The sequence below is a fragment of the Schistocerca americana genome, chromosome 8 (assembly GCF_021461395.2).
Source record: "Schistocerca americana isolate TAMUIC-IGC-003095 chromosome 8, iqSchAmer2.1, whole genome shotgun sequence".
Classification (NCBI taxonomy): domain Eukaryota; kingdom Metazoa; phylum Arthropoda; class Insecta; order Orthoptera; family Acrididae; genus Schistocerca; species Schistocerca americana.
This window is the reverse complement of record NC_060126.1, coordinates 190276360-190281661: the sequence shown is the minus strand read 5'-3', so window position 1 is coordinate 190281661 and position 5302 is coordinate 190276360. Positions and strand designations below refer to the sequence as shown.

Sequence of the window (5302 nt, the reverse complement as noted above, 5' to 3'; positions counted from 1 at the left end):
TATGGAACTTTAATGCGACAAGTGCACCCAGAACGGTTAATTCAGTAAAGCGTGTGGTCGTAGTTTCAATACAACGAGCAACAGATCCTAAATATGATACTGCAGAACTGCTAGAACACTAAGGTTGAGTGTAACACTTCAGAGTCTGAGTGCTTGCTTAAAGCAATTCGAGTGCTTGCTTAAAGCAATTCACAAGTTGTACTTCGAGTATTAATTGCTTTACTCACTAAAAGAAAATAAAACGATGCTTTACTCACTGTTGTAACTGCGTACTGATGATGATGCTGAAGTGAAGGGGACTACATGCAGAAAACTATCCACTGTAGTCCACCGCTGAAAATCTTTGTAGTCTTCCGCACCTCCAAATTGTGGAACGACACAAAATTCTGCGACACACACGTGCGTAACACGATGACGGCACCCAAGACGCGGGGCAATTGTCTTTGTCGGCGGAGCACTAGCACAGAGAACACAGCCTTAACGGAAAGCACGAAGGACGCACAACAGGTACCTGGAACACTTGAATGTTCCACCTCCCACAGCGTCGGCTTCGGCGGTTTGCGAGAATAGCGAGCGGTGTCGCGGCAGAGTTGGCGCCCCTGGCGCACAGCAGGAGGCTCACAGGGCACTGGCGAAAGCGAGCGAGTCGGGAAGGCAGGCAGAGCGGCGATGCTCCTGGCCCCGCCGGAAGTGAGCACTTCCTCCGCTAGCTTTTTTCTTGGTGGCCGGCGCGGGTGGCTGCAGTGGAAGCGAGCGACGGCAGGCACGTGCGCGCCACGTGACGGTGCCTCGGGGTCCTCGCCTGCGCAGCGTCAAAGGCGGACTGCCGGCGTGCAGCCGCCGCCGCAGACACCGCAGCGGTCAAAATATTTAACACCGGCGTGGGGCGCACGTCTGCCAACTGCACGCACGCACTAGCCAGCGGCAGGCAACGCGGCGGCCTCGCTCCCCTCCACAGCACACAACGGTCCCCACTCAGCTGAGCCGCTCACTTCTCTCCCTTCCCCCCCCCCCTCCCCCACTCCGCCCACCAGACGCCGCCCCACCAACGCAGACAAAACGCCAAAGCCTTCTCGTTGTACAGGGCCTCCCTGCGCGAGTAAGTTCCTCGTTCCTTCCCTGTAGTGACAGCAGAGGTTATGTCCGCGCCCCTGATAACTGGTTTGAGCAAGCACAGGTCTTCAAGCAGTCGTGGCCGAGTGGTTAAGGCGTCTGACTAGAAATCAGATTCCCTCTGGGAGCGTAGGTTCGAGTCCTACCGACTGCGAACATTTTTATTCCTAATAAAGCTCGTCACACGCGTGCGTCATACCAAAAATCAAGATAATACAAGGTTAAACACTTGGAGGACATCGTAAGCAGGATTACCACAGACCAAGCACTGCTGACAAAGATATGAAAAAAAAATTAGAATCAGTAAAAACCGGCATCTCCTCCGTTTCTAAGAAAACTATAGACGGAGAAATCAATAATTATTGATTTCAATAGCTCCTGCGGAAGATTGAAATGCAAACACTATATAAAATAATTGAAGAAAACGCATAAAAAGAAGGTCCTTCACCATCTGCCACTAAACCCGATTTCATTTCACTTGTTGCCCCTCACTTTTTTCCTCCAACTCACTCTCCATCACACTACTATGCACTTAGTATTCACTCACCTTTGCTTCTATCCCCCTCCTTCAGCACGCGCCCCCCCCCCCTCCCAACCTACTTATCACACCAATTTTAAACTTCATCACTACTCCTCCATTTCTCTTACACAGTATATAAATAAACAGTAACATAATTAACTAGAGTAACATACGCATAACGAATTACAGAGTGGGAAACATATATAGACCAAGAGAAACTAGTGGCAATGTGGACAAGACTACAAAACAAGATATACACTTAAAAGTATGCAAATAAACAGTGAACAATGGTATACGAAATTGAGCTGTATTAAATGTCAAGAAAGCATAGTTCTGCAAAGCAGCGTTAAATTAAACCATAATTCTCATTGCCTAACGGAGAGAAGAACCAAAACCGTCCTAGCAGACGTCATTTCCTGATGCAGGCGAAAAACCAAGCAGATATTACCGTAAGTAAAAACTAACAATTTGTTAACGAACTGTTTTTCGATCTAGAAAACAAATGAATTGTAAATACCTTTAATTAGATACCAATGTTGATGCTTTGCTCCAATAAAGCGAAACTCGTCTGCTGAGAAAAATACGCATTTTCACGTAGTTGTAATGAAAGTCAAAAAACCCTCAGAAATTACTCGTATTACATACAATTGAAGAGATTTCGTAAATTTCCCGTAGCTACGTTAACTGATACATTCTCACACACTTGAACACTCATACACAACTCCAAAAGTTTTTTTTATTGTTGCAGCCGCACTTCAGATTTGTGCCACGAGAGCGCAGCAGTGAGCAGTTAAGGCAAGATGGCGACAGGCACCGAGGAAATGTACGTTGAGCTTGAGCTACATTCACATTAGTTCCTCGTTACAGTGCAACGAAACTTCAGAAAAAAGTTCAACGAAGATCCATTTACTGACATCTCCATTCGGTGACGGTATGTTCGGTTTGGAGCTTCAGGATGCCTCTGCAAGAGGAAATCAACGGGTCGGTCTGCAGTGACTGAGGAAACGGTTGACTGCTTGCGAGCGAGTTTCGTAAGTAGCCCCAGAAGTCGACAAATAGAGCAAGCAAACAGCTGAACACACCGCAATCAACCGTTTGGACGATCGTAAGGAGACGACTGAAGCTGAAGACTTGTCGCTAGCAATTGCTCCAAGCCCTGGCTCTGTGACGACGTCAGACGCTTTGAATTTTCGGCACAGTTGCAACAGTTCGTCGAACTTTTTTTTTGCGAATGGCATAAAGTACAGGCACAATGTGACGAATCTGGGGGACAGAGAATCCCCACAATATCATGCAGCACACTTGAGATTCACCAAAAGTTAATGTGCTCTATGCACTCTCACAGTTTAAAAGTTTACAGTCCCTTTTCATTCTGAGAGAATACCACTATAGAATATGTGTTTGGACGTGCTGGACTCTGATAGTGTGGACTTCATCCACCAGTGGGATGCTGCTGCGGACCACTTCCAATATGATGATCGTGGCTTTTTTAAACAGGAAATGGAGAAACCGGTGGATCGGTTGTGGTGAGGTTGATGATCAGCAATTCATGTCATGGCCTCCACTCTCTTCTGACCAATGCCCATGCGATTTTTTTTGTGTGGGTGGGGGGTTATTTTTTAATTGTTTACTCTTCCTCTACCAACAAACCCGCCAGAAGTGCGAGCACGCATCGACAGACATGCTGCACTGAACCCGGAAATAACTTGATTATCTACATGATATCTGCAAATCAGTACGGTGCACATATGGTGCAAATGTAATATGTCAAAAAACTTTTAAAGTTTTCCTATCTGTGTGGAAAGCCTTGTGACAACGTGTCAAAACGAGTAATATTACTACTTCAGTCATATTTTAATAACTTTGTATTTATCACTTGAAATTGCTGCTCTTACATTGGCAGTGGTTGCAGACAAAATTACTGGATAAAAGGTTCGCCTGTTATGCAAAAACACTGTTTCTTCAAGTAGGTCCAGACATGTTTCTACACTTTTATGCCATCGTCAGTGGGTTTTCTTTATTCAAATCTGTGAAGCGTAAAAATGTTTTAAGAATAACTAATTTACGAAATATTATGCCTAAAAACCGTTTTTGTTTGTTGCTCTCATTATCTTAATTTTACATTATAGTCTTATGCAGAACTTCCTGTACACCATCATATATTGGTAACTTGCCGTTTACAACTAAACATAATTTTGTTTTGTGAAGTTATTTCGCGGCTATATTTACGATTTCTCACATCGATCTTTGGCAAAATCCTTTTCCGTCAGAGTGTGGATCTCAGCAACTCACGTGAACGCATCCGGTAAAGGATTTGCCAAAGTTCTACGTTAGTAATCGCAAATACAGGGGCGAAATATATTCACACAACAAAATTACGTTTCGATATAAAGAGTGAGTCAACTCATCAACTAAATTCACACCAGCTTCATTTAATTGCAGATGACACGCCACTGGTACGTGATAATGTACAAAGCCCCCCCCCCCCCCCCCCCTGCATAACCCTATAATATAAAATTAAGGTATTGACAACAACTAACATAAACTGTTTTTAGGCCCAATTTTCGTAGAATGGTTATCACTTAATATATTTTAAGATATCACAGATTTCAATAAAGAAATCCCACTGACAAAGGTACTGAAGTGTCTTTGGATCTATAAGGAAAAACAGTGTTTTGCGTAACAGGCGAACCTCATTTCCAACAACCATGATGACTTGCATGTTGGGAAGTTTATCTATACAACTAATGAGAGTGTAAAGACAAGTCGTTGTTTAAAGTCTTACCAGAATTCGTGAAAAGTGAACGATTTACTTCATATTTTTACTCGATACTGTACTGAACATTCAGACGGGCGTTAGCAAAAATTCGAAAACTTCCTGACCGATTTACTTCAAATTTTTACATGTCACTGTAATGAACATTCGGGTTTATATGTGATACATAAATATATACGTTATAAAGTGGAAAAGTTTCTACCAAACATCTCGAAAAGTTCTTGACCGCTTTACTTCAAATTTTATACACGTTACTCTAATAAACTATCAAACAGACATAGGGGAGGAGGAGATGGACAGAGACAGGGTGAACAGGAGATCAGATCAAATATTCAGTTCCCATACAGACATAGCAGTTTAGAAGCATTTCCAGGATTGCTAGTGTATTACACAGGGTGTTAGGAATTTAAGTCTAGATATTTCTATGGATGACTGAGGAAGCGTACTGAACAAGGTTACATAAGTATTTACTTTATTGCAATGTCATAATTATAGCTATTACGAGTAGTATGTTTTCAGGCTGTTTAGTACTGACCAACTACGAGCGACACAAGCAAGCCATTAATGATTATTTTCCCTGGGCAGCAGTGGGTGTGTGGGCTCAAAAATGATAGTCTATAACGACAAGCGTAGTTCAACTCGTGGAGCAGTTGTAACCACGCAGAAAACATCGGTTAGTAAAATATGTTACATGCAGTGAAAAAACAACTAACACACTGAAGTGGGTACATATTAACATACCAGTTGTCAAGATATCTGTACTAAAACCCGTAACACCCTGTATACGAAACAGAAAGCTCGTCGGAGACATGTCTAACGTAGATATTCTGAATTCACAATTTAGTTTCGATACCGAAAACTGCGTTAAACATGACACAGTACGATAAATCTAC

The 5302-nt window shown here is 43.0% G+C and overlaps 1 non-coding gene across 1 annotated transcript; it reads left to right on the top strand.

Moving 5' to 3' along the window:
- The first annotated feature begins 1185 nt into the window (after positions 1 to 1185).
- Trnas-aga lies at positions 1186 to 1267 on the top strand. The gene has a single exon. It is a non-coding gene; the product is annotated as a tRNA-Ser (tRNA).
- Positions 1268 to 5302: the final 4035 nt, after the last annotated feature.